This window comes from Hevea brasiliensis, chromosome 10 (assembly GCF_030052815.1).
Source record: "Hevea brasiliensis isolate MT/VB/25A 57/8 chromosome 10, ASM3005281v1, whole genome shotgun sequence".
Classification (NCBI taxonomy): domain Eukaryota; kingdom Viridiplantae; phylum Streptophyta; class Magnoliopsida; order Malpighiales; family Euphorbiaceae; genus Hevea; species Hevea brasiliensis.
The window spans coordinates 70,381,194-70,395,402 of NC_079502.1; the positions used below are offsets into that span (position 1 = coordinate 70,381,194).

At 32.8% G+C, this 14,209-nt stretch overlaps 1 non-coding gene across 1 annotated transcript; it reads right to left on the reverse strand.

Moving 5' to 3' along the window:
* Positions 1 to 10,207: 10,207 nt before the first annotated feature.
* On the reverse strand, positions 10,208 to 10,314 carry LOC131169975 (small nucleolar RNA R71). Its single transcript, XR_009140919.1, has one exon. It is a non-coding gene; the product is annotated as a small nucleolar RNA R71 (small nucleolar RNA).
* Between the last annotated feature and the right edge of the window lie 3,895 nt (positions 10,315 to 14,209).

Below are 14,209 nucleotides of genomic sequence, written 5' to 3' on the forward strand. Positions count from 1 at the left end.
TAGTATATTTAATGGGTTATCGATAGGCAAAGTACGGTAATGCATTAGGTGTACTACGGGAGCATGTTACATCTTACGAGGAGTAGGGTGTGACAAACATAGGCTACACGAGCAGTCAATTAAAACATTATTCAATTTAGGCAGTTAAGTATAATGAAATTTCAGCAAAATTAAATTAAGCATTGAATGAAAAGAGTAAAAGAGATTAGCAATAGAAAAATAACAAAAATACAATTTGCAAACCGTAGAGACTTAAAATATAATATAGTTAGAATAATTTGTATACTGAGTATATTTACTGAAAGGGTATAAACTAAGCACTTCCAAAGAGGAACAAACTAGTGTATAAGATAGTTGATACTAGAGATACCATACAAAATTAAACTGATTCCTAAGTATCCGAATTATAATTTATTTCTTTCTTTATTTGTATATATTATTTCATTGTTATATATTACACCACTAAGCAGAAATGCTTAGCGCGATGGAATTGTTTCCTCGTGCAGGTACTGAAGGTAAAACCAGAGATGCTTGGATCGAGATTTTTGGAGTCCAGATCTGCAGAAGTGTCAGAGTTCAAGGTTGTCACCTCCTCAGCAATGCATGTAGATAGGGCTCACATTAAGCATATAATGTATTTTGTATATTTTAATTATTTCTTATGTTGTAATTCAAATTAAGAATTTGTATTGAATAAGTCTGTGATTTAATTAAACTGTATAACATGTAGACTGTGAACTTATGTGATTAGTTGACAAATTATGTTACTTAATGGAATTGAACATTTTGATATATGAGTTGATTCTGAATATGAATGAGATTGAAATTGTGAATATGGAAAATATGTGATATTTACTACACTAATCAGATTTAATAAACAACTTTAGTGCCTAAACCATTTTTGAACGAATAAAGTTTTGAAATTAATAGTGAACAGGACAACATAAGATAGGGTGCTCCGACACTGAATGTGCATTCCTTGCTCGGCTATACTGTAGACGGGTAAGGAGTGTTACATTATGGGTTTTGGTCAAAATGCCAATATTTTAGGTCTATGTGTTGTTGAAATTGTGCCACTAGTTTCAATGCATTTGGATTTCTGTGGACCAAGTTATAGCCATTTTGCCAAAACTGGTCAGGTAGCCTATGTCTAACAATTTATGGGTAGTTTGGTTCTGGATAGTTTTTGTGTCTTAATTTGGGCCAGCAATTTGGTTTTGTTAGAGGCATTTCTGTGTGACACCCCTTACCCATCTACAGTGTAGCCGAGTAAGATATGCCACACAGTGTACCGGAACACCATATTTTATTTCAATTATTTTTATCCTTCCTTATTTATTTTTTTTCATAGTTATGAAGTACAATTTGTGAAGTATAATTCATTTAAGTCATTTATTAAGATCATAAATTTATTTGAGGTTTCACAAATTTTATAAAAAAATCCGGCAGAGTACCGGCTAAAAATGGAGAAAACAGTTCTTCGGAACCTGTGAAAAACACTTCCAATATGTTTTCAATTATTCCCAAACTCCATTTTATCAATAAAGTCTCAATATTTTTCAACAACAATTCCATTTCTCATTCATTCATTCCTCATGATATTCATATACAAGTCATAAATAAATATTCAATTTTTCATTCATAAACATAATTTCCACTATTTACATTAATACCAAAATACATTACATAAGTCTCAATTAAACATGAGAAAATAAAAGTTAATTACAAAATACCAAAATGAAACCTAGTGTCCTACCAATGCACTGAAGATGGTGAAGTGACATGGACACTATGCAGAGCTGCAGATGGTCTCACCTAGTTTATGGTCTACTAGGCTCTCTATCGGTCTCTCCAGAACCTACGCGTGGCAAAAAGCAACGCGCTAAGCAAAAATGCTTAGTGGTGCCAATAATAGAATAAAAAGAAATAACAGAAAATAAATATGCAGTGAATGTTCTGATGTCTTATGCAGACAATTTTTTAATAATTATTTGTAGTCTTATTTGTTTTGTACTTGTTATATTCATTATTTCATTAAATTTATCCACTTTCATTTTTTTTTTGTTGCCCAAGTAACCTATACTGGATGACTGGACTGGATAAATGGGTAAACTGACATTGGGTATCAAGTACCTCGGGCTGTCACACCATCGGTCACATATGTATCTCCCGGTGTGCAATAGAATAGCTAATAAGTTCTAATAACATTAGACACAAGGCCAAGTATCAACACAATGTCAGAATGGCTAAAAGCCATGAAATCAGATAATGGCATAATGTCATGTGCAGTACTGCTAACTGAACCCTATTGGCATGCCAACCTATCCAAACCAATCTTGCTAGGTGTACTAAGGCATGTTACATTTTTAAATTTCACAATTCTTGAAATTGAAGTTTAAGTGTTACTATTCATTTCATTAGTCAATTAAAATATTGACTTTTGCATAGACAATAGGTACATTGGTTCTAATATTCCCAACATATCACATTTTGCATTCTAAAGTTATTAGTATTGGTTACCAATACCATTTCTAAGCTTGGTGTTAGTTATTCAAAATTTTCAGATTTTAAGCATTATGTTTACTGTTCCATTGGTCATTTGTACAGTAGGAATTTGGCAAAGTTGTCTTCATGAAAGTTGTTTCTTATTGTGTCTAGTTACATTTCCTTTTTTGAATCACTCCATTTTGAGTTTTGTAGCTCAAGTTATGGCCTAAAAACCATAACTGGCCGGATTGTAAATTTCCAGAATTTTCTGGGCAGAACCAATTCTGCAGGTTTTGTACACTGACTACAGGTCAGTTTTTGAACATGTTATGATCAAAATTTGGGTTTGATTTCTTCATGAAAGTTTAAGGTGTATATCTCAGCTTTCTGCTAGTAAAATTTCAGGTCAATTAGATGTCTCTACACTGAGTTATGACCAAATGAATAGACACTATTCATTTGGTTATTTTACCCAGGCAGAATGCAAGTCACCTGGATTAGGGTAATTTTTTTGTCAACTTGGTTTGGTTTTCTAGGCAGGGTTTCTTCACCAAAGTTGTGCCATTACGTGTCTAGTTTCATATCCAATTGGCCTTGTACCAATTGAACCTCTACAACTCCATTTATAGTTACCCAAACCTGCTGGACTCAAATCCAGTCCTGTAGGTCACCAAGGGCAGCACACCTCATTTCAACTCCAACACCCTTACTCACTTCAATTCCTTCTCACACACATTCAAATGGTCACTAGTTGACCATTACAAGGTTAACATACCATTACATGAGCAAACCCTAAAGTTGTTCAAGTGTCCAATTTTTCATGTTCATACATGCACAATTCTTGTATTTCACTTACTTAACTATGTTCAATCACTCATCCACTATCAAAGGCTGCTCATAACCATTTTGCTATCAAGAAAAATCATCAAACCTTAACTAACCCTAGCTGTCAAAATTTGTAAAGTACACACACACACATGTTTGTTTTATTTTCTTATAATTCCTACACAATTCATGCCATTAAACATGAATTAAATCAAAATAGTAAAAGTTTGGACACTAACCTTGTTGGAGCTGAATTTCAAGCTAACCAAACTTCTTTTTTTCTTCCTCTTTTAGCTGCCAAGAGGATGTTCAAGTTGCAAGATAAATTTTTTATGAAGCTATATAATGGTTTTAAGGTGAGATGAAGTGAGGTTGGGAGCTTTGGTGAGCTTTCATGGTGGAATGGGTATGGGAAAGGGAAACGTCTGGTTTGGGGTGAGGAAGAGTAGATTGTGTTTTGTTAATTTTTACCTCATTTTACCTCTTTTTAATTGGTTTTTAATAGCTTGTTCAAATGTAATTGGTGGGAGCACTTTTAATGACCTCATAATTGATATTTTTCTCATTTTCTTTTCTTTTCTTCTCTACTTATTTTCAATTTAATTTTTTAGCAATATTTATTCATATTTTATTTCATAATAATTATTTACTTAACTGGACATGTCGGCCAAAAATCATCTCTGAAGACAAAATGACCAAAATACCATTCGTTTGGCTTAACAGACCAAAATTGTCTGTACTGATTGAAAATTTTTTCTAAGCCTTTTCTTGGCATTCTAATGCCATAGAACTCTCAATGACTCTTCTCTGGAGTCCCAAAAATTATTTTATGAATTTTTCCCTGGGTCTAGGGCTCCTAGTTGCAAGAACCGCAACTTCCCACTTGGTTACCCATTGCTAGGGCACCGGCTCATTTAACTTGGTTGTATTTTATTTCTAAAATTTTTCCTAAATTTTTTTTATTAATATTTGAGTTAATTATGGTTCCTCACTTTAATTTAAATATTCTTCCAAATGTTTTAGCTGTCCGGACTGACACCGGTCACCGAAACAGTATAATGTATGGAGTTGCTACAGTGAGGCTGTTACATTCTGGGTAGTGATTTCTTCATAAAAGTTGAAGCCCTATGTCTAAGCTTTCCAATGGTATAAAATTCAGGTCATTTGGATCTGTCTAGAGTGAGTTATGACCAAATGAATGTACACTGTTCATTTGGTCAATTTTCTGGGTTCCTTATTTGGTCAGCCGGATTGGGGCAATAATTAAGTTAAGTTTTGGACAGAATTTGGGCATGGTTTCTTCATGAAAAATGGAGCATTTTAGGTCTAGTTTCATCTTCAATTGTTCTCATACAAATTGGAGCAACACAATTTCGGTTATGACTCAAAACACATACTGGACTCAATAATTCTCAACCTACAAAGAAATTTACACTTCCAATTTCATTCCTCCAACTCCCAAACTACAAATTGGCAATCATGGCACTTCTAAACATCATCAATTCATCTCAATTTCAAGCATATTCACAAAACCCTAATTTATGATCAAACCATAATCCAAGTTCCCCCAATTTATGCATATCACACGCAATATCACTTCTAATGCATTTAAGTGTATCAATTAACATCACCAATCATCATTATAATTAGGAATTCATCAAACTCTCAAGAGGAATAAGGATTCCGAAATTCAACAATTCTCATAACTTATCATTTCCTTTGATTTCATACAAAATTCACTTCACCTTAACCTCAATTCAATATGCAATGAAGAAAATAAGAGAATATAAGCACTAACCTTTAATGGTTACTTCTTAACCTTATGAAAACTTCAAGATTTCTCTTTTCCTTTGTTGCCTATAGACTTCCCAAGGCGTGGGGACTGATTTTTGTGAAGTGAACTTATGGCTTTATGTTGAAAATGGAAGGGATTTAAAGCTTGCACGAAAAGAATTCATGGAGGAAAGGAAAGAAGGATTCGGCCATGGATGAGATGAAGTGAAAAAGATGACTTGAGTGGATTAAAATTTGTCATCTTATGCCTTTATATACTCCATTAAAGTTTATTTAATTATTATAATAATTAAAGTTTTAATATTTATAATAATTCCTTTTTATATTCCTTTAATTACATTACCTATAGTTTCATATTTTTCATGGGATTTTCAAAATTTTTAATATTACTCATTTTAATGGACATTTAGGTCAAAAGTCAACTCTAGGTGCCAAATGACCAAAATGCCCCTCTTCGGGTTATAGTCAATCTTTTTCGGTAATACCGACTAAATCTCTGATTCGATAGTTCCTTTAATTTTATATTGTCTATTTCATTTTTATTTTTACCTGTACCAATTAACTAAATTTTTTTTGACATTTTTAATGTCATTTGTACCTTAGTAAACCCTTAATTTTATTCCGAAAATTATTTCCTAGTGTTCCTCGCAAGTCTGGGGTTGTCAATTGTCTACGCAGTGACTTCCCGGTACGGTCACCCATCGTCGTGGTTTCGGCTCGTTTAACCTAGTTAAATTTCATTTCTTTTATTTTCCCTTAATTTTTCTTGGTCTTTATTTCATCAATTTTTATCTCCACACCCTAGTTTAAGTGCAGTTCCAGACATTCTAGTTGTCCGAACAGATGTCAGTCATCGAAATAGTAAAATGTACGGACTACCTATGGTGAGGGCGTTACATTTACAGCAATGATGAAAATATTTTATATTTTTAAATTTAATAAGATAATAATAATTATAGTAATTATATGAAACACATTATAAAAGGAAAATTTAATCTAATAATCAAAATAGTATTTAAAAGTGTCAATCATATGGCAGTTTGGTTAGTCTTTCTACTCCTTTAAAGTGTAGGGAATGGGGAGTCTCAAGTTTGGGCCTCTTCACTTACTTCCTCTAAGATTATTCATCTTTATGTTGAGAAAGAGAGAAGATTACCCTTCGCTATGTATTTAAAAGTTAGTGGTATTAGTATTTATATAAGAAATTTCTTTTTTTTTAATTTTAATTTCCTAAATAGTTTATTCATTTCTATGCATCCAAAGTTCAAATCCACAAAATGAAAGCCTTTAATTAATGTGAACAGCAAATGAAAAATAAAAAGTTCCCATTATCTCTCTCTTGATATATATTTGAATAAAACTGATGAAGAAAATGTTAATAAAAGAAATAAAAATAATTTTATTACTTTATTTTATGTCCATGTGAGATCAATAAAAAAAAAGAAGTAAAAATTAGAGTGAAATTAATTATATGGAATGAAGAAATTTCTAGCAACAAAATTGAAATAAAAACTTTTTGATTACTTGTTTATATATGGTATAGTTAGCAAGGTATTTGACTTAGTAATATTGGTCTTTGCATGATCATGACCCGAAAGTCTCATAGGCAATTTTGCATAAAATTGAAATATAAATTTGGTTGTAATTTTTAGATGTATGAAATTCAAGAATATTAAAAATAAGAATAATAAATTTGATATAGAAAAAATTATTCAAAAAAATATGTTCTTTTCCGAGTAATAGAATAATTAATGATTTATATAGATTAAGAAAGAACAAAAGGCCAACTTGATAATTGAATTAGGCATGAAGGCTCTCAATTAAGTATAAAATGTATTTTTTAGATAATTTTATCCTAAATTTGTCAGAATATCTCATATTGACATAAAATTCAGAATATGCACAATATACGTGTGAAAAGGTTACAATTTTGGAAAGTAAATTACATACTTGATATTTTATAAAAGTAATAATTTTTTTTTTAAATTTTCCTAAAGCAATTTTATTTTTTTTTCTATTTTAAATTGTTGAATATATATTTAGACTTGTTCATTTTTATTTTCAATTTTGAGATGAAATTGAGAGAGTAAAAAATGAATCGATGATTTTTTATTTTAATTTTCATTTGAATTTTATTTTCTACCATCATTGTTTTTTTTAGACAATAAAAGTTTAAACAAAGCAGAGATCAGAAAAATAGTGGAGAGACAAAAGAGCTGAAAAAGAATGAGTAAATAATAGTTTTTTATAAATGTTGGTGATTAAATTATAAAATACAAAAAATTGAGTTTAATTCATTAGCTTTGCAGTGCACCTTCTGCACAATTGCATTTTGTGTGAATATGAGACATTTTATCAAATTCATCGTATAATTGATAAAAAAAAAATTGTATTTAACTAAGTTCTCTATTCGGCAATATTAGTTATTCTAGTAGTTGTTAATTGTTTTTATAACTGTCAACTATTTTATTAACTATTAGTTATTAGTGATTAGCTGCCTATATAGTAATTTAAAGTAGAAGAGTTTAGTAAAAATAGCTATTAAATTAATCGTTAAATGTAAAAATAGTAGTATAATCTTGTTGGTTCTAATCAAAACATTTTTTTAACCTTTAAAAGTTAGGAGAGATAATTTTTCATGAACCACTTCTTAACCTCTAAACTCTATTATAACCACTTAAAGGGGAAAGATAGTGTTTTGACTATGGTCAAAACACTAAATGTTACCCTAAAAGTTATTATCAAAGAGCCTGATACATACATTTTGCATAGTCATTTAGATTTAATTTCATGGTCATTTTATTTGATTATTAGTCCTTTTAGCTAATTTCATTAGTTATTTAGATAGTTTTTTATGATTGCCAATTTTTGGATTAATTTGTAATTTTACTTTGTTTTGTAGGTAAAATGGTGTTTTTGAGGGATTAAAAAGAAATTTTGCCATTGAGGAGTGATTTCTACAGTCAAAGATGTCAAAAACAAGTTTCAAAGTTAAAGTATGCATTGGTCAAATTGCACATAACTTGCCGCATAAGTTGTGCAGTTCTGCACAGGGAGAAGAAACAATTTTCCAAACCTGCCGAAATCTGCATAAGTTACTGCATAACTTATGCAGATTCATGCCTTGCTTATGCAACCTCACAGAAAACTGCATAACTTATGCAGTCTTACACCCTGCTCATGCAACTTCGCACAGAGAGCCCAGGAACCAGCCGAAAACTGCATAAGGGATTGCATAACTTATGCAGTTCCATAAAGTCTTCATAATGAGCTAGCAAAAGATTCTCTCATAAAAACACACCTCAAACACACCATTTTAGGGCTACTTGTCAGAGAAAAAGATATAAATAGGCCCTTATCCCATTTTAGAAAGAGGAGGAAAAAGAAAAAGAAGAGGAGCAGCAGCTAAAGAGTCAAAAAGGGAGCAATAAAAACGTCACCCCTCCATTTCCAGACAGATTTGGAGTTTTCTTTCCTTTCTTACATATTTCCTACCTTTCTTGTATTGGGTTTCTTAGTTCTTAGCTTAGATTAAAGACTTATTTCCATATTAACTCAGAATTTCTTGTAAATATTATGGATAGTGAGTAGTTTTCATTAGATTCTGGAGTTGGGATGTAATATTTGAGATATTTTGTGGATTTTTATTGGGTAATCCATATTTTGTGGTTTTAATGAGTTTTATTCATTTCTTATGTGCTCAATGACATGCTTAGTGTAGGATCCCTTTAAGTGTTGTTCTTAATCCATGGTTGAAACACCGAAAGGAGAAAGCCTTGTGATAGATAATCAAGAAATTGGACTTAATTAACTTAGATCTGGAAATAGACTAAGGATTAAGAGGATTTACAGATTAATTAAGGAACTTAATGGGTCTTGATTAACTTTAACTCCACGAAAGTAGGATTAGATTGATTAAGGCACTCTTTATCCCACTAGAAGGGTATTCAAAGGATTTAAGAATTAATCTCCTTAAAACTCGTAAGTTCCACAAGATTGGATAACCAATTTAAAAATCCCAAAATAGCTTGAATATGAACTCCCGAACATCGGAATCGTCTTTTTATCATTGTTAATTTCTAATTGAATTTAATTACTTGCTATTTTAAATCTTGCCATATTTCAATTTGCTTATTTTAATTTGATGCAAATTTAGTTAAATCACTACATTGTTGAATAGATTATTAATTTTACACACATAGAATTTACACTTCAATATCTATCAATTTATTACTTTAATTTCAAAAATAGTTCAAATTAGACAGAATTTTTATATAAAAAATTCAATCATTAACACAACTCCTCGTGGGAACGATATCTTTTCTATATTACTTGTACGACTCGTGCACTTGCGGTTGGGCCACATTAAGTTTTTGGCACCATTGCCCAGGAGTTGTTTGTTTAAGATGGAATTCTTGATTATTTTAGTTGTTTATAGTTTTATCTTTGTTATCTTTTCATTTTGTGTTTGTTTGTTCTTTTTAGGTACTCTTAATCTTTTATGAGAAGAGCTAGAAGCACAAGTGACACATCCTTATTGTTTAATCCTGAAATTGAGAAATTTTGTAGAGCCAACAAGAAAGAAACTAGAAAAAGGAAAGAAGCCTTGAGAGAAACTGAAATTGAAGCAGACATGGCTGATGAAAGAATTAGAATTGGTGGTGGTAATGCTGGAAATGATCGAAACAATGAAAATGCAGCCCAAGGTGAAGAGGTTGTAAATGCTAATGTGCCTAGGGGAAGTATGATGGATCATGCTTTTCCTCGTTTTGATGACTTGAGAGAGAGTATAGCAAGACCAAGAATTGATGCAAATAGCTACAAGATGGATTTTGGGGTTCTTCAAATGATTCAAAATTCCCAATTTGGGGGACATCCTTCTGAAAATCCACACACACATCTAAAGAAGTTTGCTATGATTTGTGATATGGAAAAACAACCTCGAGTATCTGATGATGCAGCAAGATTGAAGCTATTCCCATTCTCTTTGAAGGATAGAGCATTGGATTGGCTTGACTCTTTACCTCACAACTCCATTACAAATTGGGAGCAACTCACTGATGCATTTCTTGCACAATATTTTCCACCTGGAAAAACTCAAGAATTGAGGAATCAAATGACAGCTTTCAGACCAAGAGAAGATGAAACTCTCTATGAATCATGGATGAGATGGAAGGAATTAGAGAGACAATGCCCATATCATGCCATTCCAAAATGGATGATAAACTATAATTTTTACACCAATATTACTCCTGCAATTAGAGGGATTGTTGATGCTCAGACAAGAGGAGAATTTATTATGAAGCATAAAGATGAAGCTTATGAGCTATTGGAGAAAATTGCAAAGAATACTCATCTTTGGAGTAGTTCGAGAGGACCAGCTCCAACTCAAAAGAGGCAAGCTACTGGAATGTATGACCTTGATTCATTCAACATGATTAATGCAAAGTTTGATGCACTTACAAATGTTTTAGCTAAGAAGATGGAAGATTTAAGTATGTTGGTTAGTTCATCATCATCATCTAGAAGTTCACAACAAGTTGCTTATGCAGAAGGAACTACCAGCTGTGGAATAGACTATGGAGAGCAAGCTGTATATGTTGATAATTATGGAAACAAACAAATGGGGAATCCTTACTCTCAAACTTATAATCCAACTTAGAGGAATCATCCCAACTTTTCATGGGGAAATCAGCAAAGTCAAGTTTCAAATCATAATCTTCAGCCACAACAGCAACAAGGAATTCCATATCAGCAAAATAGGCAACCATTGCCTAATTTTCAGCATAGAAATATGAATCCTCCACCAAAACAGCAAGAACAAAGTTCCACCACAGAAGCTTTATTACAACAGATTCTTGCTAACCAAACTAAGCATGATGAAGAGATGAGAGAGATGAAAGCAAGGCTAGAACAGATGCAAACACATAACAGAATGTTGAAAAATCAGATTATACAACAAGCATCATCCTCAGGTACCAAGTCTTTTGGAAAACTTCCAAATCAACCGGAAAACCCAAGAGAGCAGTGTCAAGCTATTACTTTAAGAAGTGGGAAGGTTGTAAATAATGAGAAGAGTGAAAAAAATGAGAAAAGTGAAAATAGTGAGAAGAGAGAAAATGAGAAAGAAATTGATAAGAGTGAAAAACAAGAAAGTGAGAAAGAAAGTGCAGAAAAATGTAAAGAGAAAATTGAAGAGAAGGAAGAGAAGTATATACCTCCAGAGCCTTACAAACCACAACTTCCCTTTCCACAAAGATTTCAAAAAGCCAAGCTTGATAAGCAATTTGGAAAGTTCTTAGAGGTTTTGAAGAAGCCATACATAAATGTGCCTTTTATTAATGCTCTTTCACAAATGCCCTCTTATGCAAAATTCTTAAAAGAAATTCTCTCAAACAAGAGGAAACTTGAAGACCATGAAACTGCAGCTTTGACAGAAGAATGCAGTGCTATCCTCTAAAGGAAACTTTCTCCAAAGGAGTTTTTCAATTCCATGCCACATTGGGGAATCATGTTCTACAAAAGCTTTATGTGATTTAGGGGCTAGTGTTAACCTTATGCCCCTCTCCATTTATGAGAAGCTCAATATGGGAGATCTTAAACCAACCCATATTTCTCTTCAGTTAGCAGACAGATCAATTAAGTATCCTGAAGGGATTTTGGAGAATGTGCCTCTGAAGGTTAGGAAGTTCTATATACCTGTTGACTTTGTCATCTTGGAGATGGAAGAGGATTCTAATATCCCAATTATCTTGGGAAGACCCTTTCTAGCTACAGCAGGAGCATTGATTGATGTTAAGGGAGAAAAATTGACTCTTAGAGTCGGTGAAGATCAATTGGTTTTCAATATTAATAACACTATGAAGAAGCATCATTCTGAAGCTGATACTTGTTTGAGAATTGATATCATTGATGAGCTGGTTAAAGAACACTTCAGAAAGAGATATCCGAAAGATCCACTTGAAAACTGCTTGGTTCATGGAGGAAGCATAGACTATGACAACCCTCATGTGGCTGCTCAACATTTAGAGGGTAGTCCACCATTCATTTCTGCTCTAGTTTTTCAACTCACACAAAATGAAATAGTCGAATCTAAGCAACCATCATTCAAGGAAGAAGATACACCTAAGTTAGAACTTAAGCAACATCCTTCTCAGCTCAGGTATGAATTTCTTGGCACCAATAACACTTATCCAGTAATTGTAAATGCAAACTTGAGTACTTTAGAGGTTGATTAGTTGTTAAGAGTGTTGAGGCAATTTAGGAAAGTTTTAGGATATACCATAGATGACATTAAGGGAATAAGTCCACACTTTTGCATGCACAGAATTATTTTGGAAGAAAATTGTAAGCCATTTATTGAACATCAGAGGAGGTTGAACTCAAATATGAAAGAAGTTGTTAAAAAGGAAATTTTAAAGTTACTTGATGCAGGGATCATATATCCTATCTCAGACAGTACTTGGGTGAGTCCAGTACATGTTGTCCCAAAAAAGGGTCGAATGACAGTGGTTAAAAATGAAAATAACGAATTAATTCCCACCAGAACAGTGACTAGTTGGCAAATGTGCATAGATTATAGAAAATTAAATATTGCCACTAGAAAAGATCATTTTCCACTTCCCTTCATTGATCAAATGTTAGAAAGATTGGCTAGGCATTCTTATTTTTGCTATTTAGATGGGTATTTAGGATTTTTTCAAATCCCTATCCATCCAAATGATCAAGAGAAAACCACTTTTACTTGTCCATATGGAACCTTTGCTTATAGGAGGATGCCATTTGGGTTGTGTAATGCACCAGCCACTTTTCAAAGGTGCATGATGGCAATCTTCTCAGATTTCATTAAAGATATAATGGAGGTTTTTATGGATGACTTTTCTATTTATGGATCTTCATTTGACATATGCTTGGCTAACCTTTCTAAACTTTTGCAGCGATGTGCAGATACTGACCTTGTGTTAAACTGGGAAAAGTGTCATTTCATGATTCAGGAAGGGATAGTGCTTAGACATTTGGTGTCTAACAGAGGAATAAAGGTTGATAAAGCCAAGGTCGAAGTGATAGAGAAGATGGCTCCTCCTACCAATGTCAAAGGAATTCAAAGTTTTCTAGGGAATGTCGGGTTCTACAGACACTTTATCAAGGATTTTTCTAAAATAACCAAACCTTTGTTTAATTTGTTAAGTCATGACACACCATTTGTATTTGACCAAGAGTGTTTGGATGCCTTTTGTAGGTTGAAGCAAGCTCTTATCACTGCACTAATCATGCAGCTGCCCCGATTGGAGCCTACCTTTTGAAATTATGTGTGATGCTAGCAACTATGCAATTGGAGCTGTTCTTGGTCAAAGAAAAGACAAAAGGGCTTATGCTATTTATTATGCTAGTATAACACTGGATGAGGCTCAAACAAATTATGCGACAACTGAAAAGGAATTCTTAGCAATTGTCTTTGCATTGGAAAAGTTCAGACCTTATATTATTGACTCAAAGGTGGTTATATTTTCAGATCATGCTGCTATCAGGTATTTACTCCGTAAAAAGGAGGCTAAACCTAGGCTCATTAGGTGGATTCTAATGCTACAAGAGTTTGATTTGGAGATTAGAGATAAGAAAGGAGCTGAAAATGTAGTTGCATATAATCTTAGTAGGTTGAAATTGGATGATGAAGAAATGGATGAAGTCCCTATTGATGAGTTTTTCTTAGATGAACAACTTTTCTCTCTTGTTGCTAAACTACCTTGGTATGCAAACTTGGTGAATTATCTATCTTGTGGAGTTTTACCTCTAGGAATGACATGGCAACAAAAGAAAAAGTTTTTGCATGAGGCAAAATTTTATAGATGGGATGATCCTTTACTCTTTAGGAGATGCTGTGATGGTTTAATAAGAAGATGTATTCCTGATGAGGAGACACAGAGTGTTATGCATCATTGCTATGCTTCTGATTATGGAGGACATTTTGGAATCTCTAAAACAACTAGTAAAATTCTGCAGGCTGGTTTCTTTTGGCCAAATCTTTTTAAGGATGTGAGGAAATTTGTATTAGAATGTGATAAATGTCAAAGGAGTGGAAATCTGTCAAAGAGAGATCAAATGC